At 42.2% G+C, this 24,359-nt stretch overlaps 1 long non-coding RNA gene across 1 annotated transcript in view; it reads right to left on the bottom strand.

Annotated features, from left to right (window-relative positions):
- Positions 1–1,352: 1,352 nt before the first annotated feature.
- LOC116600309 overlaps positions 1,353–24,359 on the bottom strand; it is a 35,664-nt gene continuing 12,657 nt past the window's right edge. Inside the window, exon 3 of the long non-coding RNA XR_004289579.1 lies at positions 1,353–2,129. This is a non-coding gene — a long non-coding RNA (uncharacterized LOC116600309). The remainder of the gene's footprint in view (positions 2,130–24,359) is intronic.

The raw sequence follows: 24,359 nt of genomic DNA, 5'->3' as shown, positions 1-24,359 counted from the left end.
GTTACGCTGAAAATAAAAAAATAAAAAGAATGGCCAAAATTAACAAGACAAGAAACAACAAGTATTGGTGGGGATGTGGAAAAAGGAGAACCCTCTTACCACTCTTGGTGGGAATGAAAGTTGGTGCAGCCAATTTGGAAAACAGTGTGGAGATTCCTTAAGAAATTAAAAATTGAGCTACACTATGACCCTGCAATTGCACTACTGGGTATTTACCCCAAAGATATAGATGTGGTACGAAGAAGGGCCATAGGTACCCCAATGTCCATAGCAACAATGGCCATAATCGCCAAACTGCGGAAAGAGCCAAGATGCCCTTCGGCAGATGACTGGGTAAAGAAGAAAGGTCCATATATACAATGGAATATTATGCCTCCATCAGAAAGGATGAATACCCAACTTTTGTATCAACATGGATGGGACTGGAGGAGATTATGCTGAGTGAAATAAATTATCATTTGGTTTCACTTACTTGTGGAGCATAAGGAATAACATGGAGACATTAGGAGAAGGAAAGGAAAAGTGACTTGGGAGAAATCAGAAGGGGAGACAAAGCATGAGAGATTGTGGACACTGAGAAACAAACTGAGGGTTTTAGAAGGGAGGGGAGTGGGGGGTTGGGTGAGCCTGGTGGTGGGTATTAAGGAGGGTACATATTGCATGGAGCACTGGATGTGGTACATAAACAATGAATCTTAGAACACTGAAACAATAAAATTAAATTTTAAAAAAAAAGAAGGCAAAATGAATAAAGTAATTTAAAGAATTTTTAAAAATTAAAAATAAATTAAAATTTCCTGCTGGGGACAATGGGGAAAATTAAATGTGATTTATGTTAGATTATATTAGCAAATTATTATTAATTTTCAGTGATCATGGTATCCTTCCGTAGAAGAGCACCCTTATTCTTAGGAGATGCAAACTGAACACTGAAGTGTTTAGGACAGAAAAGTCTACAGTTTACTTTGAAGTGCTTCATATCTAAGATTTCCTGTTAAAGTAAATATGACAAAATGTTACAACTGCTTTAATTCAAGATCAAGTGCATGCAAGTGTCACCATTCTGTTGGTTTTTTTTTTTTCTCCAACTTTTCTGTATGCTTGAAGATTTCTGTAATGAGCAGTTGAGAAAAATAGCTTGAAAAGAGAACAGATGGGGTGCCTGGGTAGCTCAGTTGGTTGAGCGACTGCCTTTGGCTCAGGTCATGATCCTGGAGTCCTGGGATCGAGTCCCACATCCAGCTCCCTGCTCGGCAGGGAGTCTGCTTCTCCTGCTGACCTCTCTACTCTCATGCACTCTCTCTCTCTCAAATAAATCAATTTTTAAAAAGAGAGAGAGAGAGAGAGAACAGATGAAGATCCCCAGATCCATTGAACATTGGAGTTGCCATGGGTGAGAGTTCCTGGGAAAGGAAGGCAGTAAAGCTTCTAGGACTTAAAGGGGCTGCAGGAAGCTGAGAGTGAGCATCAGGAGGCTGCTCTACCTGGGCCCCAGGGAGCATGGTCAGTTGTCAGGACCAGGTTGCCACGTGAGAGATCAGTCCAGAATTCAGTGGATGTTTGCCTGTGCAGATGAGCCCCTTCTGCTGCACTCATTGTCCTCAAGTGAAGGCATGCCACCAACAGGTGCCTCTACGTAGCCACGTGTGGTCCAGCAACCCACCCTTGTCTTAGCATTTTTCTTAGCCCAAGAGATCTACCTAATGGAAAAAATCCTTTTTGCAACAACTCAGGACACTCATAAGCCCCACCAAAGGAAAGATGGGGCTCTTAATAGGTCCTACCCTCCAGTGGCTATACTGGAGTAGGACTGAGTGGAACCATTTCAAACAAAAGTAGTTAATACCCACCCACATGACACATAGAAAAACCCAAACATGGTCCTGAAGGAAACTAACAGAGAATGGCTCAGAAAACAAGACAAAACAAAACTTGTCGCCTGGGCAAACACCCCTTCAGTCCCCAGTCATCTAGGACAGTGATAAATGAAGCATTGGAGGAAACGGAGATTGCTGTCAGTTCGGCCACTCCAGAAGTGGAGAGTGAGTTAGCAAACTTCCACACAGAAACATGACATTCCGTAGGTTCCGAGGTTCTCTTGCCTCCTGTTTTCTCAGTCTTCTTGTTTTCTGAAAATGTGGTTAAATCCAAAATACAGGCTATTATCATGATGATTTCATGGATTCTTCATGCATTTATGCATTAATATTCATGCATTAAACAAGCCAAAGGCAGGAGGTGAACAGCCCCAACATACAGGCAATTTGTAAGCTCTGCTTGAAATATTTTAAATTAAATGACATTAACAAATGAGTAATCATCAGAATAAACCACATAATAATTTCATTATTAACAAATCAAAACATACATAACCCAAAGGTTGCTGACCTGCACCAGCCAATAGGTACAACTAGCGTCATGGCCACATCAATGTCTGACTCTCAGTGACCCAGCCCCCAATCTAGCCTGTGAAGAATTACAATCTTATGAACTTTTCCTCCAGGACTTTACAGGAGTCTCCAAGGGACTTCACATATGAACATGAATCAGCTCAGGCCTCCTGTGCTGCGGTGATGCAAAATGAGCTGTCCCTGTGCCCTCCCCCAGCCCTGATATTGCATTTCTGCCTGCTTCACATCATCTCAGCGCCTAAAAAGCCCACCACTGTCCCTGCGCTGACCCTGCTGAGCAGGATGAAGACCCTCTCTCTGACACCAGATTGATGAGACACTGAGGCCCACCACGGTGCTACTCCACTCCCCAGTCACTGCCACGGGGAAGAGGAGAATAGCCCCTGTCGTCCTGCTGGAACTTCTTTGACAGCTTTGCACTGGGTCCCAAAGCATTACAGAGCTTCCTAGTTTTCTAATTTTTTTTTTTAACCAGGTCCTTTCTCCCAGGTTGCTGCTCCCTCCACCCCCGGGGGGCAGGGGGTGCTGGGTGTGACTCCCTGAACCAGCCTGCATTTTCCCTTTCACTAATCCCCACCCCCCCACCCCTTGAGGGTCCAAATTGCCTTCCTGAAAACTGGCTTAGGTCAGAACCCAAACCATCAGCTGTGACCCTGAGTGCTTGACCCCCATTTGTGGACATGGTTTAAGTCTCCTTCCCCAGGACTTCTCCAGTTCCCAGGTAAAGTCATCGGTTACAAATAAACACTTGGGAAGAAGAGTGTTGCCCAACCACACATTCCAAATGTCACACACTCTCTTAGCTCCTGGCCAGCTGAGATTCAGATACAGATACACAATGTATTTTCTTTCTTATTTACAAAAGGCGCTTTGCAGTTATAAACAGCACCTACAAACTTTTAACTGTAACTGTAGAGCTATAACAACACACACAAGAAAGCAGATATATCCATTCAGACTTTCCCCCTTCATTTCTCATAGTGCTAGGGAAAATGTTGGCTTTAAAAACAAAACAAAACAACCTATTGCTTAAAAGTTTCTGGGACTTATGTCTCTGAAAAGAAGCAGACGTGGATGATGCTGGACAAGATGCTAAATGAAATAAGCCAAATACAAAAGGACAAATGTTGGATGATTTCACTTATATGAAGTGCCCGGAGTGATCAGATTCATAGGGACAGAATAGAATAGAATGGCAGTTGCTAGAAGTGGGAGGAAGGGGAATGGGAAATACTGCCTCATGAGTACAGAGTTGCAGTTTGAAAGTTATTTAAAAAAAAAAAAGAAAAGAAAAAAGATTTCATTTATTTATCAGAGAGAGAGAGCACAAGCAGGGGGAGCAGCAAAGGGAGAAGCATACTCCCCACCAAGCAGGGAGCCCCATGTGGGACTCGATCTCAGGACCCTGAGATCATGAGCTGAGCCAAAAGGTAGATGCTTAACCGACTGAGCAAGCCAAGCATCCTCTTATAGAGCTCTCTTAAAACAAAAACAAAAACCAGGCAGCTGCAAAGGTGTTGTGAACCGAGTCAAGGTGTTAGTCCAGCTTGGGTTCAGAGTGAAACAATTTGCCAAGAATACTGAAGTCGCATTCCCCACTGACAAGGCTAAGTTGAGTGTGAAAAAGGCTGAAGAGAAGAAACACCAATGTTTTCTTTTTTTTTTTTTTCTTTCTTTTTCCTTTGGCATGGTGTATAGTAATGATTACCCCTCTCAGAAATGTAGCATTTTAGCTTTCAAAGCATTTCCACAAGTGATCTAATTTGCTGTCATAACAAGCCTGGGAAGTGAAGGGCTGGGGTTCAGACTCCAGAGCTACAAAGGGGGAAGCCACCCTGTCCCACAGACGCTCTCAGCTTCCTCAGGGAACTGACCCCCCTCACACACATTTGCCAAGGAGGAAGCTAAAGCTCCCAGAGGCGAACTGACTCTCCCCGAATCTGCCATCACCGAGCAGAGTGGAGACCTGACCCTAAGCCTCTCAACTTACTACTTCGTCTTCTTCCCGCAAGCATGAATGACAACAGAAGGAAACTGAAAAAGTTAAAGAAAAAAAAAAATTCCTAACTGTGTCAAAGCATGGAAGAACCCCTACTCTACATTAAAACTCAAGAGAAAACAGGATATAATTTGGGGATATATTTTAGGCTTTATAAAAATCCTCCCACCCCCGCCTCTGAGTAGGAAAGTGGGTAAAAACAGAATCTGGGGTGAGAAGTCATCTGATTCATCCATGATGGGCTGGAGAAGAATCTGTAAGCAAACACCCCGCATTTATTTCCAGTACTGTGTCTCATTCTGCCAGCTTTGGCAGCCAGCCCACGCCGTTTGCTCCAGGGGCCCTACTTTGGAGTCATGGTCACATCGTTATTCAGGGATGATAAAAGTGGCCTAAACCTTTGGCCTGCGTGAAACTAGGATTTAAAAAGGACAGACATGTGCACAGGGCAGATTAAGCTGTCTGGCTGCTATAGCACGTCAAGGGTTAAGCCTCCAGATGTGTGCTGAGGCCTCTCCTGGCAGGGCCTAACCCCCCCTCCCCCCAGCACATCCTCCCAGGCTGTTCCAGGAAGCAGCTGGAGTCGAGGGCAAGAGAAAGCACGTGGCCTCAGAGGTGAACCAGGGACAGCCTCGGAGGTGCCAAGGATTCCTCTGAGCAGCCAAGTGTACGCTGACAGACAGGTCTGTGTGTGCTGGAAAAGCAAGTTCCACCCCTCAGACGAACCACTCGCTGAGGAATTCACCCACAAGGAGAAATGAGTTAATGACCAGGGTGGTCCACCTTCTGCCTGGATGCGTCATCAAATCAGCTTGTAAGGCCTGGCTGCGAGAACGCATGTGCTCACCCAAATGTGGTTCTGTGGAGCTACAAAACATCTCCGAGAGGGAACGCTGACGGAGGAGAAAGTTCTGGGGCTTTCTCTGTGCCAGGAACAGGGCCAATGGCCTGAGCCTGACAGATGGTCCAGGAGTGGTCAGATCTATGAAGGAGAAGGCCAAAGCTGCTAGCTGCATCTGCTCCACATCTGGGGCTGGTGACTCATGGGCCGCTCTCTCCTGCAGACCACATTCTCAGGCAGGCCCCAGCATGCAGGCCCCACCACACGGAGGTCCCAGTGCTCAGACTTGTTCCTCCACCCTCATACCCATCGGGGTTTGTCCTTATCTCCAATACTCGCCTTGCCTTCCTCTGCCCCACAGACTCAGCTGGCCCGCCAGCTCCAGATCCAGGGCAAAGGGTGCCCAGAGCATCTCGGACCCACCCTAGACTACTGAGTCCTGGCCCTTTAAATTTACCAGACCCATACCCACCATGCCCCAGCTGGCCCACCACAAGCCGCACCTGTTCTAGGCCAATCCTGTTTACCCCGGAACTACTATTTTTGCTCTCACCTCCCTGTTCTCAGATTCTTGGCTCCATATCCCAGCTGCCATTGCTGCTTCTGGCCCCTTCACTTTGGTGACCCTGTGGGCTTCCCTTTTTAGATCACAACCTCTCACATGTTTCTGACTCAACTCTCTCGCCAGTGCTGGCTTACCTCCTGGTCTCAGGTGAGGGCTCCATGATTCAGCCCCAGCCCCTGGATCCTCCTCCTTCAGCCAGATCATTCCCAGGACAGGCAGAGGGTAAGGATTTTCTCCTATGGTCCCTGTCTGCTTCTGACCCTCGGCCTTACTTTGACTTCCGATTGTAGTAGTTGGGGGTTCCCCAATAAAGCTCCCAGCAACTGGCCCCAACTTGAGTGCTAATTCCTGGAATCCCTCCCTCACCAGGAACAGCTCTGCCCTGGGCTCAGCTTCTGATTTCATGCGGGCTTTGCCTGGGTCTCACCAGGCCCACCCCGCCCCCACCGCCGCCCCAACTGTCTCATTGCCATCAGAGGGAGGCTCTCCGGCCTCTGTGGGAGAGGAGGTCTGAGAGAAGAGGGCAACACTGCCTCCTGCAGAGCCCTGACAGCACACGGACGGTTCGTATTCAGAATGGGGAGGCTCACACCTGTCTGCAAACATTTCTATCTGCAAGTTTGGGGTGACTGATGAGAGGAAACGTAATGAGGCATCAGAAGGCAAGGTACTTGCCATCTTGGGGGCCTTGTTTCCTACTCACTAAATTGTGTGTCTGGGCTAGGGGAGTGTATGTCGTTCCCGGTATCTCAAACAAGCATCCAGTTCTAAGTCCCTGGAAGTTAAGAGTGGCCCCCCTATGCTTCAGAGCCCTTTCTTTGCCTGCCAGACTATGGGTCTGACTTTAGCTGCATGTCTGTCATGGACATTCTCCACCAATGAATGAATGAGTTCAAGGTTCCCCTACTCCCAGCCTCTCTGTTCCCTCCACTCCAGAAGGTACAGAGACTCAACGGCCAGAGCCAGCCTCTGCTCCTCTCTTCTACCTCTCCAGACCCTCAACATCCCCTTCCCTAAAGGCTTAGGGACCCAAAGACCAACTTCCCCTAAAAGCTCAGCTGGATATTTGGTTTTCTTTTCCATAAGCCAGCTTTCCTTTATAAGGATGCACTGTGATAAAATGGGGAAGAGCGAGATTTGGGCACCTGACCCCAGGGCGATTCCTGCTATGCCATTTACTAGTGATGTGACCCTAGACAAGAAATTTAACTTCCCTATGCCTGTTTCCCCATCTCTAAAATTGGGATACTAACAGTCCCTCCCTCACTGCGTTGGCATGAGGATTATAAGGGTTTATTCATAGAAGAGTAGTACCTTGTATATAATAAATGGTGATGCTGTAAGCTCTTATTTATTGATCACTCTATGTCATGCCTTATTCGAAATACTTAATATCTAATAATTCATGTTCCCTACACAAAATGAAACAAGAACAGAAGGATAATTCCATAATTCTAATGTCTATTTTAATTAAACATTATTAATAATAATTAAATATATTTTATTTAATATTGATTTAAAATATTATTAAACATGTGTCCATCAGCAGGAGTTAAAACACATTATCAACACTTATAATGATGCCTGGTACCCCAAAGAATCACATTGTTTTTATTGGCCTGGATAAGGTTTATACATAAAAAATACTAACACCTGGTCAAAAAATAAACTGAATTTTAAAAAGTTAGGGAATGTCCTCATCTGAATACAAACCTAGTGTGTAAAGATGAAAAAATGAAGCACTTGGGGAACAGAGATTCCAAATGGGCCCTGATATGGACACAAGCTTGTGTCATAGTGTGTTGGACTATAAACACAATTCTGTGTGTCTCTTTTAATCTACTGGGTTTATAATTTAATAAATTATATTAAATAATATATTAATGTTGCTGTATAGTCTTTGAAGTTATCATTTCAAAGACTGCAGGATAGCCCTAGTTAATTACCATAACTGAACTGACCTCATTATCACATATTGGCAGGTATTTTTTTTTAAATTTTAAATAATCCTGTAGTACACATCTTGGCACAAGCTACTTGTTCTTTCTTTTAGATTATTTCTTAGGCTAAGTCTCAGACTTGGGGTTATGGGATCAAAGAAGCTATTTAAAAGTCTAATTGCCTCCATCCTCCCATACATCCCTGCTCAGTTAGTACAGAATTCCACTGGAGGGAGGAAACACTCCTGGGGAAGCGTGAAGAAAGAGATAGGAATTAGCATTTGCTATTGAATGCCAGGCATCGTGCTGGCTTCAGAGTCAATGTTTCCTGTGCCACGATCCCGACCTGCCCAGACCCGGCGTCGTCGATGTTGCTATGGCCATTTATGAAGACATTTGCCAAGCAGTATGCTAGAAGTTTTGTTCATTTGATCTCATTTAATCCTCCCAACCATGCTCTGGGGAAGATATTATCTCCATTTTACAGAAGAGGAAACAGGAACTCAGGGAGATTAAGCCAAGGTTGCACATCTAGTGAACAGAAGCATCTGGGTCCAAGTCTGTGCTCTGTGCACTCCGCCGCATGGTGCTCCAGCCTCCCTCCGCCCCCCAGCCCTGTATTTACAGATGGGATTTTTCACTCTCTGCTCTGTATGGCCGGGGAGAATGCTGGAGATGGAGACAGGAGAAGGTCAAGATGCAGAACTGCTCTGAAGACTGAATCTTCCTAGCCCTCTGCCCACAAACTATTTCCCTTTTCTTTCTTGCTGGTGAAAAGCATAATAATAAAGGACACGTACATTGTTCCAAAGAGAGGGCTGTAAATAGAGGACACAACACCTATCAAAGACACTGACTTACCAAGCATCCTTTGAGGCAAAGCATCTCTCAGAACAGGTGTTTCTGAAGCCTAGCACGTGAACTGAACTTTATGTTAAAATAGTTCTCCCACGGAATTATGTGACCTGGCCCAGCATTTATAAGCTTTACACACATTTCAGTAACTCAATTAAATCATCTAACCTCAGGGACACTGAGCTGGCTCAGTCAGTAGAGTGTGTAACTCTTGATCTCAGGTTTGTAAGTTTGAGCCCCATATTGGGTATAGTGATTGCTTAAAACTAAGATCTTTTTAAAAATAAAAAAAGGGGCACCTGGGTGGCTCAGTCAGTTAAACGGCTGCTTTCGGCTCAGGTAATGATATCAGGGTCCTGGGATCGAGCCCTACATCGGGGTCCCTGCTCAGTGGAGAGTCTGCTTCTCCCTCTCCCTCTGCCTGCTGCTCTGCCTACTTGTACTCTGTATCTCTGTGTCAAGTAAATAAAGCCTTTAAAAAAATTAAAATAAATTTAAAAAGCAAATTATCTAACCTCAGTCTAGATTCATTCTAGCCTTTTACCCTACAAAAGGAGACCTCCTTTGAAATAGTGCCTCCTATTTTGAAATAGTACCTCTCCCATACTGAATACTGTCACAAACACATTGGATTCATAGAATTCCAGATGTTATCCCATGATGCATCTGGGTCAGGAATACCCTGGCTATCTCAGGACTGCCAAGGAACAAGCTACAGCTACAGAGTATTGTGGAAAGACAGGGGCTGGCAACTGCAAAGTCAAAGAGAGCAGATTTAATTAAATGAATAGGTTAGAAGCGGCTGCTGGGTGTGGCAGGAGATCATCTGCTTGGTTCCAGGAGCTAAGTTGTGCAGTACACTAACCTGCACAGACTGTGTATTCATCAGGCCTCTTTCGAATGCAAGTGTGGAAATATGACTGGCTGAGAGAGGGAAGTTATTGGCACCTAACTGAAAATCCTAGGGGTAGTCATCAAGTGTAACTGGATCCAAGTGTGTCATCACTTAAATTTTTAAAAAGTAATGCATCACTAAAGTGGTGTCATTGGGAATGTGTCCCCATCTCTTCGCTCTGCTGTCCTCTCTCTGGAGTGATGACAAGAGGACCCCCAGTAGCTCCAAAATTCTTTTCCACAGAGATCCCAGTGGAAGGAGACTACCTATTTCCTACTTGTTCCATCCGAAGTTCCAGGATTGGCTGTCAGGTGGCCTGAATTGGCTCATGGGCTGAACATTTCAGCTTGACCTTCAAATCCATTCTCCACCCTTCTCCCTGCTCTGAAGCTGAGAGATTGGTCCATGTGGATACATCAGTAGCTTCTTTCGCCTATGCTCTCCTTTGGGCATTGTCGTTGGAAGACCAGAGGGAGACTGAAGGAAGAGAAAAGAATGAGATGAGGGCATTCATTCCCTTCAGTTCCCTTAGCAAGAGTCTGCATGGATTAGCTATGTCTCATAGTCAGTAGTCACAGGTCCTGCTTCAGCTCTCTCTACTCACCCTTCTCCCTTTGAGCTCAAGTAATGGCTCCTCAATCATGTCTCTACAACCTATGTGTTGTACCAACACCCTGCTCTGATTAAGCCCAGGAACTGTACTTTCCCTTAGGGTTTTCTTATACTTTGCCCACACCTCTGTGGGCAGGTTATTTGATAACCCAGTTTGAGAGTTTCATATGTTTGTAGGATCCTGACTAACACAGCTAACATGCCCATGCCTACGTCAAATCCATGTTTCTTATTGGACAGGCCTGAGTCACACGCTTACCCATGAAACCAAGGTCTGAAATCAGCTCCATTCACTGCAGTGGAGGAGGGGTAGTCCACCAAAGGGACAAGCAAGTAAAACCTATGGTCACTATGTTGAGCAACGTAGATAAGAAGGAATTCTACTCATGAGCAAGTGTCAAGACTACTCATGTTTCTTCAGAAGCAGTACTCACATATAAATAAGGATGAGATTCAGAGAGTAAGTACAAGCTGAAACAGCAATGAGCATGCCTTTCATCCCTGTACGCTCAAACCAATGCCTCCAAAAGAGCTGGCTACTCATTTTCTGATCTCTGGGCCTGTTGACAACTCTCTTCTGGAACAAATTGAAATTTCTATCATTGATTCATGTTGAAATGTCATGAAACAGCTTAGGCCTTGGCTCACTGAGCAATAAAGCAGGTCCTTTTGGCAGCCTAAATGAGCTGCCCCTGACAGCAGGACAGGGGACAAGGCATTAAACATTGCCAAGAATGGGCAATTTGGAAGCTGCTGGTGACAGAAGTGACAAGGCCAAAATCATAACCACTTTGAAAAAAAATGACATCAGTAGAAGGATAAACATAAAACAGGGCAAAAGCAACCTCATCACAGAGCTATAAATGCTTCGATGAACATTTAGCCTGATAATCCATGAAACCCTTATATTTTAGCAGAGAATTCTTTTCAGATGGATTAACCCCCATTATCATGACTGGTTCTGCCTTGCGGGTAGATGGATGAGTCGCCTTGCAGGTGAAACCATGAACCACCACTCCAATGAATCTCTGTCCCTTACCATTACCCAGAAAACTAGTAACAGAGGTTAGTTACCACATCCCCCAACTCCATGTTTTGATGGAGACCCCACTGTGCCTTTTCAATGGACATGTTGACATTTAATGACATGTGAAGGAAATTTGGTTTTCCTGGTCATTTTCCTCAACAAAGCCCAGATGCTGCTTTGGTTGGAGTTCAGGAAGATGCATTTGCCAGCAAGACAGGCGTCCTGAGCCAGTCATGTGCCTCTCCTAGTCCCACTCATAATTCCTTTGTGCTACAATCCCATAACAGTTCTCTTCATCCATAAGGACAGTTGGCTATCAGCTCTCTGGAGGAGAGGGGATCTAAAGAACCAATGTGCTTCAGTGCCTCTGGAGTACAGGAAATGAAGAGTTTGGGGCCCAGAGAGAGAAGAAATCCAAGGGCTTGAGCCAGTGGAATCCCTTAGCCATATGTGACCTTGAGCAAGTCATACCTTTGTGGGTTTGTTTCCTTCTCATATTGTATTATTGTTTCCAAGACACTAATGATATGATAAGCATTAAAAATAAAGAATGAGTTCTCTGAGCCAAGGCAGATCTGACTGGTACTTCCAATGGCATTCCTGCTTTGAAGAACCCATTTAAACAGAAGTTATCAGTAAACTTAGAGAACAGAATAGAGTAGGGGAAGAATAGCATAAAGGTTTCCTCTCACCAGCTATCTCTGCTTGATTTGTAGTAGCTCCCTGGAATGCCATATTCACAAGGATTCTGAGGTCATATCTGGGTTCAGTGGAGAAGAATATCCTGACCAATGGGTATAAGAGGAGAGTGTGGCACCATGCACAACATCCTTGATTTGGAGATTGAGAGCATTGAGCTTGAAAGTCAATTCTTTTTTTTTATTTTTTAAGGTTTTATTTATTTATTTGACAGAGATCACAAGTAGGCAGAGAGAGAGAAGGAAGCAGGCTCTCTGCCGAGCAGAGAGCCTGATGTGGAGCTTGATTCCAGGACCCTGGGATCATGACCTGAGCCAAAGGCAGATGCTTTAACCCACTGAGCCACTCAGGCGCCCCTTGAAAGTCAATTCTTAGAGGAAGTCATGGGTCTTAGCTCTTCCTTCAATGTCAGTGAAAAACAAAATTCCAGTGGGTTATAAACAGAAACATTTATTTCTCACTTTACAGAGCATCAAGTTATGGGTTAGATTGGTTCTGTTCTATATTTCTTCTTATTCCAGGACCCAGCTGGAAGGAGCTGCCCTCATTTCAGATGTGCTGTGCTCATGGCAAAAAGCAGAAACTCAAATGGCCAAGCCAAATCAGACAATCACATTTAAAACTTCTCCTCAGACATAATGTAATTCATACTATTCACATCTCATTGGCCAAAGCAAGCCCTATGGCCAAGCTTCAAGTCAGTGGGGGAAGGGATATATAATATTCCTGGCAAGGAAGGAGTGAAAAACAGCAATCGATGCACTCTACCAGATGATGTTTGAGAAAGATACTTTCAGTATGCAGATGCTGTATCTGTTTTTTCTTATTTATTTTCTACAATACACATGTAATATACATGTAATTTTTTAAAAAGTGAAAAGTTGTAAAATGCTAGTGTATCTTGTGAATATTGGGATTCCCCAAGGAGGGAGAAAACTGATACCTGGAGAGAGGAGGGTGCCTATGCTGATGGAAGTAGAGGGAGGGGGAAATGCACAAAGCTGGGAGTTCCTCAGAGAATATGTGAGTTTATAGGAGGAGATAGCAAGGAAACTAAGTACACAACAAGCAGATCCACAAGGGAAGCCCAAGCAAAGCATCAACAGCAAGTGGATAAGCAAGTGGACTGTGTCATTTGGATAAGCAGATCAGCTCAAGACCGCCGAAGGCACAAAGGTCTCAGAAGAAGGAGATGAAGTGATGAATGAATGTTAATGATGTCTGGAAAACAAGGACTATGGAATACTGGTTAAAAAAAATGCAGGTGTCTTCTAAGATAGCAGTTTCAACAGGGAGCCAGGCATTATTAAATCACTGAATATTTATTGAGTACCTACTAGGCAGTGGGTACCATGCCAGGTACTGCAGATATAGTGGTCCACAACAGAAAAGACACCATTTCTGCACTCTCAGAGCTCAGAGTTGATTGGTAGAAATGGGCAACAATCAGGGGGAGCCTGACTGGGTCAGTCAGTAGATCATGCAACCCTTTTCTTTTCTTTTCTTTTCTTTTCTCTTAGATTTTATTTATTTGAGAGAGAGAGCATGAAAGAGAGAGAGCATGAGAAGGGGGATGGTCAGAGGGAGAAGCAAACGCCCTGACAAGCAGGTAGCCTGATGTTGGACTTGATCCCGGGACTCCAGGATCACGACCTGAGTCAAAGGCAGTTGCTTAACCAACTGAGCCACCCAGGTACGCCAGAGCATGCAACTCTTGGATCTCAGTGTTGTAGATTCAAGCCCCACATTGGGTATAGAGATTACTTAAAAATAATAATAATAAAGCTGGCGCAACAACTCTGGAAAACAGCATGGAGTTTCCTCAAAAATTTGAAAATAGAGCTACCTTATGACCCAGCAATCACACTACTGGGTTTTTACCCTAAAGATACAAATGTAGTGATCCAACGGGGCATATGCACCCGAATGTTTATAGCAGCAATGTCCACAATAGCCAAACTATGGAAAGAACCTAGATGTCCATCAACAGATGAATGGATAAAGAAGATGTGTTATAAATATACAATGGAATACTATGCAGCCATCATAAATGAAATCTTGCCATTTGCAACGACATGGATGGAACTAGAGGGTATAATGCTGAGCAAAATAAGTCAGTCAGAGAAAGACAATTATCATATGATCTCCCTGACATGAAGAATTTGAGAGGCAACTTGGGGGGGTTGGGGAGTAGGGAAGGAAAAAATGAAACAAAATGGGATCGGGAGGGAGACAAACCATAAGAGACTCTTAATCTCACAAAACAAACTGAGGGTTGCTGGGGGGATGGGGGTAGGAGATGGTGGTTGGGTTATGGACATTGGGAAGGGTATGTGCTATGGTGAGTGCTGTGAAGTGTGTAAACCTGGCAATTCACAAACCTGTACCCCTGGGACTAATAATACAGTATATATTAATAAAAATAAATAATAATAGTAATAATAAAATAAAATCTTTTTAAAAAAGAAAAAAAAGAAATGGGTAACAATTAAATCTCAAATGGAGACTTAAGCTTCTTTCAATCTGATAACAGTTCCCCAGTGTGTTCACTTCCTATCATTCAAAACAGCTACTTCCCATGTTCTCCCTCTTCAAATCCATGATTCCCAATACCTCTACCTCTACACATAGCAGGTAACAATCCATTCTTTCTCATTTTTTTTTAAAAGCAACTAACAGTTCTCTCTAATCTTTCTACCAACAAAACACCAACCTACCCACTCAATCCACATTCTCTTTGCTTCTGCTTTCTTGTGATGGGAATCTCTGCCCAATCTTGATCCCATCCCCTTTTGCATTCAGTCTTCACTCTTGCAGTTATGCTTTTTCTGTCCTGCATTCTCCTTCCCTACCACATCATTTGCATCGTTACACGAACATGTTGTAGTTGGAAAAGGAAGAAGGCAGAATTTTGCCTTCCAAGAAGAATTTGGAAATGGATGAGAATGCATTTTGGTTGTCATAATGAGCAGAGAGCCCTTGTGGCATTTAGCTGGGGCTAGAGATGCTGTGTTCTATCTTATTTAAAAAGAAAAACTCCCTTGAACCTCACAACTTCCACCAGCTATTACCAACTACTCAAATCCTCCACAAAAGAACTTCTTAATAGAGTTACCTGGATACACTGTCTCCACTCCTTCATCTCACAATCTCTGGCCATTCATTCCACTCATGTTTCTGGCCCCACCACTTCCCAGAGACTACTCTTATCAGAATTACCAATGACCCCCACATTGCCAATGCAGACATCACTGTTTGGTCCTCATCTTATTTGATGTCACACAGCATTTGACCCAACTAACTACTCCTTCTTCCTTGAAAGTTTACCTAAAATAGATATCTCTAACAAGACCAAACAGAACACCTTTGATCTATTCTTCACCCCAAGCAAAAAACCAGTCGACAAAACAAAAAAAGACCTTCTACTACTCTTCCTTTTGTCTCAGGAAGGGCTATGCAGATATTCAAGCCAAAACACAGAAACAACAAACTAACAAACAAAAACCCCAAAAAACTACACTAAGCTATTTTCTACTATTCCCCACATAAATCCATCAGCAAGTCCTATCCACTCTATGTCTAAGATACACCTCCAAAGTCTATACGTCTCGCCATCACTATTGCCGCACTGGTCCAAGCCATTGACATTCCGCCCCTCTCTCTGCCTTCTACTTGTGCCTGTCTCTGATCCATTCTTCATTCAGCTCCCAGAGTGAACTTTTTAAAATGTAACTCCTATGCTTGAAACCCTCCACTAAAATTTTCATTTCATTAAGAATAAGTTATACATTTCTTATCCTTATCCCATCTTTCAAAGCCCCTATATGATCTGACATTTGCCTACCTTTCTGATTCCACTTGATACTCAAATGTAAGCCACACTGGCCTTATTTCCATCCTTGAAATATCCATCACATTCGTACTTTTTGTGTAGCAAATGTTAAGGATTTATTGCATAATGCAGTTATGCTTAGAGCAGATGTTAGTGGGTAATGATAGAGGTTGCATATCTAGTTTACAACTCTAGATCAGAAAGGGCCTCTGATAAGAAAGACAAAGGAGGATATTATATATTGATAAAGGAGGCAATTCATCAAGGAGATGTAATAGATATAAACACATACACACCTAACAACAGAAACCCAAAATATATGAAGCAAAACTGACAGAATTGAAGGGAAGAGTAGATAGTTCTACAGTAATAGTTGGAGACTTCATACCCCACTTCCAATAATGCACAGAACAATTAGAAGACCAACTGGGAAACAGAGGACTTGAACACCATAAACCCACTAGACCTAACAGACAAATGCAGAACATTCCACCCAACAACAGCCAAAAACACATTTTCTTTTTTTTCCTTAAGATTTTATTTATTTGACAGTGGGAGAGAGCACAAGCGAGCACAAGCAGCGAGAAAGGCAGGCAGAGGAAGAGGGAGAAGCAGATTCTTGGCTGGGGTGGGAGCCTGACTCAGGCCTGGATCCCAGGACCCTGGGATCACGACCTGAGCCAAAGGCTGATAGTTAATCGATTAAATCACCCAGGTGCCACAACACATCTCAAATACACAGGAAATGGCCTTCAGGATAGATCTTATGCTAGGCCACAAAATAATAAATTTGAAAGAATTTAAATCATAAAGTATATTCTCCAACCATAGTGGAATGAAACTAGAAATAAATAACAAAAACTAGTCTGGAGAATTCACAGTTACATAGTCATTAAACATACTCTAAAAATCAATGGGTCAAAGAAGAAGTTCCTGGCAAAATTTAGAAAATTCTGTTCTCACATAGCAACCCAGTAATTATAGTACCTACTTACTATCTTAATATCCTAGAGAAAGTAGTTGTATGATGTCAAGGAAATTCTATAAATCTCTATACAAATAAGCTTTTGCTGCATAAGGAACCACCACAAAACTGTCTTGGAACAATAAGCATTTTTTTTCTCAAGTTCACAGGTCTTCAGATTGGTTGAGACAGGCTGCTTTAGGCTGTATATGTGCAGGGAAGCCGGGACAGTCAGGCGAAGGCCCAACAGCTACCTGGGGACATTTTCTTCTCACACAAATCACAAAATCTCCCAGAGCAACGAGCAATGATGCACACAGTTCCTCTTAAGGCTTAGGCTCAAATGTTGTGTTATCACTTCTGCCCACATACCATTTGCTTTAGCGAAAGCAAATCAAACAGCCAAGTCCATCATCAGTGAGAAAGAGAAGAATACTTACCCCTATCATAAGGGTTAGAAGTGGGGGTGGTGAGGGGGTGATGGGAGGGGGGCGCCTGGGTGGCTCAGTCATTAGGCGTCTGCCTTCAGCTCAGGTCGTGACCCCAGGATCCTGGGTTCGAGACCTGTATTGGGCTCCCTGCTTGGCAGGAAGGCTGCTTCATCCTCTCCCACTCCCCCTGCTTGTGTTCCTTCTCCTGTCTCTCTGTCAAATAAATAAATAAATTTAAAAAAAAAAAAAAAACAAGGGTTAGAGGGGAGGGAATGAAAAGTCACTGAACAATAGCCTACTCTTCCACAGTCCCCCTTTGGAGAAGAGTGTCAACCGTGGTGCTATTGTTATTACTTATGGGTACTAAACAATAATGTCTTCTTACTAGCCATGTTGGATGTATCATGAATGAATGACTAATACTCATATTCCTGCTGTATCTGCTACTGTTGAAAGCCACATCGAAATATGAAATTCTTCAAAGCCATTTTACCCAGATTCAGTTAACACGTGTTGACTTACTAATTTATTCTTAGTGGAGCAATATTATCCTCTCAAGAACTTGTACTTCAATACAATTTCTTTTCCAGTCCTCAACGAGATCTTCTAAGATGTCCGTATGATATATCAAAGCCCTAAATGTGAATCTGACACCATCAATGGGAACAGAATGAATATACCTTCTTTGAAAATCTTCCTAAAAGAAAAATCCCTTTGACTTGTGGAAAACTTCAACTTTCTGGAGGAATCTTAATGAACTTTATCGCTGTTAAAGTAAAACATATCCAGTGTAAATACAATATAGAGTCTGACCTTCCCTGGCCTTGAAGACCTTGACACGCTGCTAATATTTTCACATGCCAAAAAATGATGAAGCCGAGGGTGAATGAGGACGTTATCCTGAATTCTGCACTGTTCAGCTGATGATACACAGCCTCTATCCTGTAACCTCCCTTCCAATAAACATCTCTCCCACAAGATTTTCATCTTATTTGTTTGATTTACAGCTCAGTGGAAAGAAAGATATTTTTATCTTAATTTCATGCCAGAAAATATGAAGTCATGAAAACATACTGAAAAGGATAGACATTTTTTAAATGGGATCTTAAGGGCCAAGCCTAAAGCCTGTTGCCAAATTCAATGAAGAATTGTTTGGAGTAAGAAGAGAACATTGCTCTGGGACTGAGCCAACTAGAAAGGCTGATACACTGTGACATCTCTGGCATGTATAACCTCCCTGCCCTTGAAATGAACTCTGGAGGGAGGCAGCACAGCCAAAGTCGGCAAAGAGGTGAAGAGTGAACCTCCAAGTCCTAGAGTACCCAAAACCTCACTGTGCAAGTCAATCTAGTTGGGGGGAAGATCCATCTAAATTAGTGAAAATTCAAAATTCCCATTATTTCCAAATGCAGGGAGTGCTTCTGGGTTTAAAATATTGACAAACAAAATCAAAGTTTTTTCCACTTCTTCCAAATGCCATTGAAATAACAAAGATATAAAAAGAAAAACAAAGTGGTACTAGAAAAACTGAGAGGAATGTTATCACCACCAAAGAAATTTTGATGAATTTCTGAAAGATACAAAGCAGATAGGGTAAATATAACTTGGTGTATGCTTTGTAAATTATACCTTGATATAAATATTTGACTTACTGATTAAACTGATAAAGAGGCAATTAATGTCAGAGTTGAGTGCCCAATACAGGCAGAAGATGATAGGAAGAGACTTCCCCCAAAAGAGTCATAGAAAAAAAATCAGTACAGCAAGGACATATAGAAGAGGAGGCTGAGGAAAGCTCAAAATAATTACATTAAAAGACTTAAATTTTAGGGGCACCTGGCTGGCTCAGTCAGTACACCATGTGACTCTTGATCTCGAGGTTGTGACTTCAAGCCTCATGTTGGGTGTAGAGATTACTTAAAAATAAAATCTTTTTTAAAAATTTAATGAGGTTATTATTGTTATTTAAAAATAAATATTTTTAAAAGATTTTGTTTATTTATTTGAGAGAGAGGGAGAGTGAGAGGGAACATGAGAGGGGAGAGCGTCCGAGGGAGAAGCAGACTCCCTGCTGAGCAGGGAGCCTGATGCCGGACTTGATCCTGGGATTCTGGTATCAGGACCTGAGCCTCAAGCAGTTGTTTAACCAACTGAACCACCCAGGTACCCCATAAATAAATATTTTTTAAATTTCTCTAATTTTAATTTCTAACATAAGAACTACCAATAGATATAACCCAAACACAAATACTCTTTGGGATCCTCAATAATTTTTAAAAGTGTAAGTGGTCTAGACACCAAAATTTTGGAGAATCAATGCTATATTCTCATGTTTGCTATCTGTTTCTTTCTTCCTTTCTTTTTGTAATTGTATTTTATTTTATTTTTTAGGTTTTATTTATTTATTTGACAGAGAGAGCGAGATTGCACAAGCAGGGGGAGCAGTAGAGGGAGAAGGAGAAGCAAGCTCCCCACCAAGCAGGGAGCCCGACATGGGGCTCGATTCCAGGACCCTGGGATCATGACCTGAGCCGAAGGCAGATGCTTAACCATCTGAACCACCCAGGAGTCCCAGTCTTATTTTTTTAAGAGTTTCTTTTTAAATAATCTCTATAGCCTATATGGGGCTTGAACTCACAATCCCAAGATCAAGAGTTGCATATTGCATGACTGAGCCAGCCTGGTGTCCCACCATTAATTTCTACCTGCTGAGGTGAAAAAAAGGATGATGAAGTGGGAAAGTGAACACTGATAGTGTCCTAGCTGCCACCCAAGTGAAAGAGAGGAGGCACATCCTATCAGTGATGTTCCTTAACTTTATCTCCTCATATCTTTCATAAGTCTAAAGTCCTGAGGAACATTTACACCCAATGATCCATCAGTAGATTCTGGAAAACTCACAGCTTGAGAGTAGGCTTAGGGAGGCAAGGGGAGGGTTTCCATACAATCTATTCACTCATGGAACTTGTGGCCTGACCCCATATGAATTTGAGGAAAAGGTGGTGGTGGGAGGGACATTAAATAAATAACCTATAATAAAAAAGGGGGAAAAATCACCTGATTTCAGTTTATGACTCCCCCTCCTTAAGCAAACATACTAGGTGTTTGTACACTGTGACAGCCACTTTCTTCCTTTAGGAATTATAAGGTCGGGCCTGGCTGTAAAGATGAGGAGCAGTGATATGCAGGGTTTGAAGGCACAGGCGCAGCCTCACGACAAGCACTCAGATTCTCTCAGATGATTATGGTTAAGCATTTAGTCATCTATTGATTCAGCAACCAGGAAAGGGTTGGTATTCAATTTCCTTAAAGTTTAGATATATATGTATCTGCTGTAAGATTGCTGTCCTTCATCTACTACAAATTTTCTTTTCCTTTTAGAAATGCCTTGTTACTCTCAGTCTAGTAAATAAATTATTACTAAGTCAGCGAAAAGGTAAAAGCATTTCAGTTAATTAATGTTTCTATACTTCAAAAAAAAACCCATAAATCATTCTACTAAAATTTTCAATAAAATGACTTCACTCTCCAAAGGTCCAACATAGTTTCTTTGATGAGTGATAAAATTAACCATTTTTTCCATTTCAATTCTAGTGATTTAATGTGGAATTTTAAGAAGCACGTATTTGATAAAGTTCTAGGTCCTGGGAGAACTAGAAGAATGGCTAATGGTCCTAACTGATAACACACTGTCGTAGTTTCTTCCACAATTTCCCCCATTTCTCATTTTTATTCTTGGTAACTAGAAGTCAGGGTTTGAGAACACCAGGCCCTGGTCTGCAATCTTTGAAATTCCCACCTCCCTAAAGTGACTTGCCAATGATACAGCAGCCAGTGATAAAAATATTACAGGTCTGGAATGCAAACACTTCTCACTTCCTATGGTAATCCCAGCAAAGTAAGACTCCACATGTGTTTATGAGAGAAAAAGAAGTAGAGGGACACAATTAAAATGTGATTGAAAGGTGGTGTTATATCCACCTCAATGCCAATATCTTCCACTATCATTCTTGGGCTACAGAGGACAGACACCATAGAGCAGTCCCAGATCCTAGCATCTTCTTCACTAATGTGTTTCTTAATGCTTTAGGGGGAAAAAGCTTCCTCTGGGACTTGTTGGGACACCAACAAGAAGGTGATACCAGTTAAGTAGGAAAAACTCACTTTGGTGTCTCTTTCATTCTTACACCACTACCACCACTGTCCCAACAGGTCTGACACCAAAAGTGAGGGTTTATTCCCACACCAAGCAAGTCTGTGACACTAGCTGGGTGTCCTGAAATTTAATTCAATTCTGACACCACTTATCTGGACACAGCATCAGATCCCACAGGTTAGGAGCCCAGTTCCACACAACTGTCCCCCTCTTCAGATGGCAATCATAAGTAGGAGGTCCTCAAGTTATGCACAACTCTGTCTGACTTGACTAGAAATCATCCATGACCTCCTCCCTTTTGGATTCAGTTATTTACTAGAACAGCTCACAGAACTCAGGGAAACACGTTTCCCACTTTATTGCATAAGAAAGATTATGATGAAGGATACCGATGAACAGTCAAATGAAGACACACACAGGGCAGGGTCTGAGAGGGCCTTGAGCACAGGAGTTTCTGTCCTTGTGTATCACCTTCACAGTACATAGATGTGTGTTTGTCAACCTGGAAGCTCCCTGAACCACTTTCTTTTGAGTGTGTGAGTGTGTGTGTGTTTAAAGATTTATTTGAGAGACAGAGAGAGAGCCTGTGAGCAGGGGCAAAGGGAGAGGAAGAGAGAGAATCCTCAAGTAGAGTTAACACTGAATGTGGAGCCCAATGTGGAGTTCAGTCCCAGGACCCTGAGATCATGACCTGAGCCAAAATCAAGAACTGATTGAGCCTCCTTTTGCATTTTTATGGAGGCTTAATTACTTGGGCATGGCTGATTAAATCATTGGTCACTGGTGATTGAATTCATTCTCCAAACCCTCTACCTTCCCTGAATGTAGAGGGGTAGGGCTCTAATCACACCTCTAGTCACACAGTTGTTTCCCTTGGCAACTAGCCCCCATTTGTAAGTGCTTTCCAAAAACCACCTCATTAACATAAATCTAGGTGTGGTTGAAAGGGGGTTGTTACAGATATCAAAACACCTTTATTGCTCTTATCACGCAGAAAATTCCAAGAGTTTTAGGAGCCCTGTACTATAAACAGGGATGAAAACTAAATATATATTGCTTTTATAAGTCACAATATCACAGCAGGGACATTCTGGCACCAGATTTCACTGAATGTGCACCATCACTGAGTGTAAAATTTAACCATCCAAGCCAACTATTAGAGCCATTTCCAGCTTTACCTAACCCATACCTAACCCACTTTAGATCCAGAAGATCCGATAAATGTACCTATATCAATATATTAATCCTGATACAAAACTACATTTTGTTCTTTTTGGCTTAACATCCTTAGAATCTATTCTCACACATAATTCTTGGGTTTCCACCAATATGAATTATAAACTCCTGGATTTATTTTGTACACTAAGCAATTTTTTCCCAAGTCAGAGTCTTCATTTGTTCTGCTTGAGCATTCTGAGATCTGGCTCTAGTTTAGGGTTAGAATAGGAAATAATGGACAGTGAGGATGGGCTTCGAGGAGAATAAGCATCCCCTTGCAAGGCAACTGCCTCCAATACAGTGATTTTAGAGTCCAAGAATGAAAGTGTAATGTTCTCAGTCATAAGAAGAGGGGCTATGGCTGCTTGCTCAGGGAGAGTTGGGCATTTAACTTCATCCAAATACAATCCAAGTCTTAGAATCCCACTTGTTCCCAATACATTGATTGTCACATAAACAATTTGGTGGGTCAGTGAATTCAATTTCTTTTGCAACTCTGAAACCCACCTGGTCTCATTTTTAATAAAGTTGGTCCTCCAGTCATAAGAAATAGACTTTTTTAGGTTTACCATAAAAGTTCTCTGATTGTCTGAATGCAAATTTAAAGCCTTGAATTTTTTTTTTCTGTCATTTTTCTAAAGTAGTCCTATCACCCCATCCCATAGTCCTCATTGTCATCATTACCATCATAATCCTTAAGTGCAATATCCACTTGATCTGGAAGGTCACTACTTTAAGAGGTACTTCTTCCCAAGCAACCACAGGTAACACTTTAACTAATCAAGATCCTACTGCATGTTATAGATGATCAGAATCCTGTTTTCCAGGGGCGCCTGGGTGGTTCAGCGGGTTAAAGCCTCTGCCTTCGGCTCAGGTCATGATCCCAGAGTCCTGTGATGGAGCCCCACATCGGGCTCTCTGCTCTGCTTCCTCCTCTCTCTCTGTCTGTTTCTCTGCTTACTTGTGATCTCTGTCTGTCAAATAAATAAATAAAATCTTTAAAAAAAAAAAAAAAAGAATCCTGTTTTCCATTGACAAGGAACTAAACACTTCATTCAAGGCCAAGGACATCGACAAGCATTCCAAGACCCCAAGCTGATGCCTGAAACCACATATAGTACTCAACCCTACATACTGCTTTTCCCTCTACATACATACCTATGATAAAATTTAACTTATAAATTAGGCACAATAAGAAATTCACAACAATAACTAATAATAAAATAGAATAATTATAACAATATACTGTAACAAAAGTTACATGAATATGGCTTCTGTGTGTGTCTTTCTCTCTAAATTTCTTATTGAATTGTACTTTCCCTTCTTTGTATGATGATGTGAGATGATAAAATGCCTACACAATGAGACAAAGTGAGGCATTGTGACTTAGCATTAGGCTACTACTTACCTACCGACAATACATTGGAAGGCAGATCACCTGCTTCTGGACCCCAGTTGCTGATACCATGGAAAGCAAATTGTGGATAAAATGGGACTACTGTACACTGAAAATCCTAAATTGAAACCTACATAATGGTTCTAAATAAATGGGAAAACACAAAATGTCCCAGAACGTGAAGACTAAATAATATAAAAAATGCTAACTCTCCTACATTTAACCTATTAAGTCTAATCCCAACCCAAATCCTAACATTATCAAATATGAAAAGCTTATTCTAATGTTATTATTGAGAAAAATGCACAAGATAGAGCCTTATAATTTGGGGGGGAAATAGTGAGGGGAAACTTTCTATACCAGAGATCAAGATAGATGATAAAGTTGTGTAAATAATTAAAATAAAATAATACAATATTGATGTAGAAATGAGCAAATAGCTTTATATAGAAAGAGAATTAAGAATTATAAATATTTGGGGTGCCTGATGGCTCATTCAGTTAAGCATCTGCCTTTGG

This window comes from Mustela erminea, chromosome 9 (assembly GCF_009829155.1).
Source record: "Mustela erminea isolate mMusErm1 chromosome 9, mMusErm1.Pri, whole genome shotgun sequence".
NCBI classification, from domain to species: Eukaryota; Metazoa; Chordata; class Mammalia; order Carnivora; family Mustelidae; genus Mustela; species Mustela erminea.
This window is presented reverse-complemented; position numbering and strand designations above follow the sequence as displayed.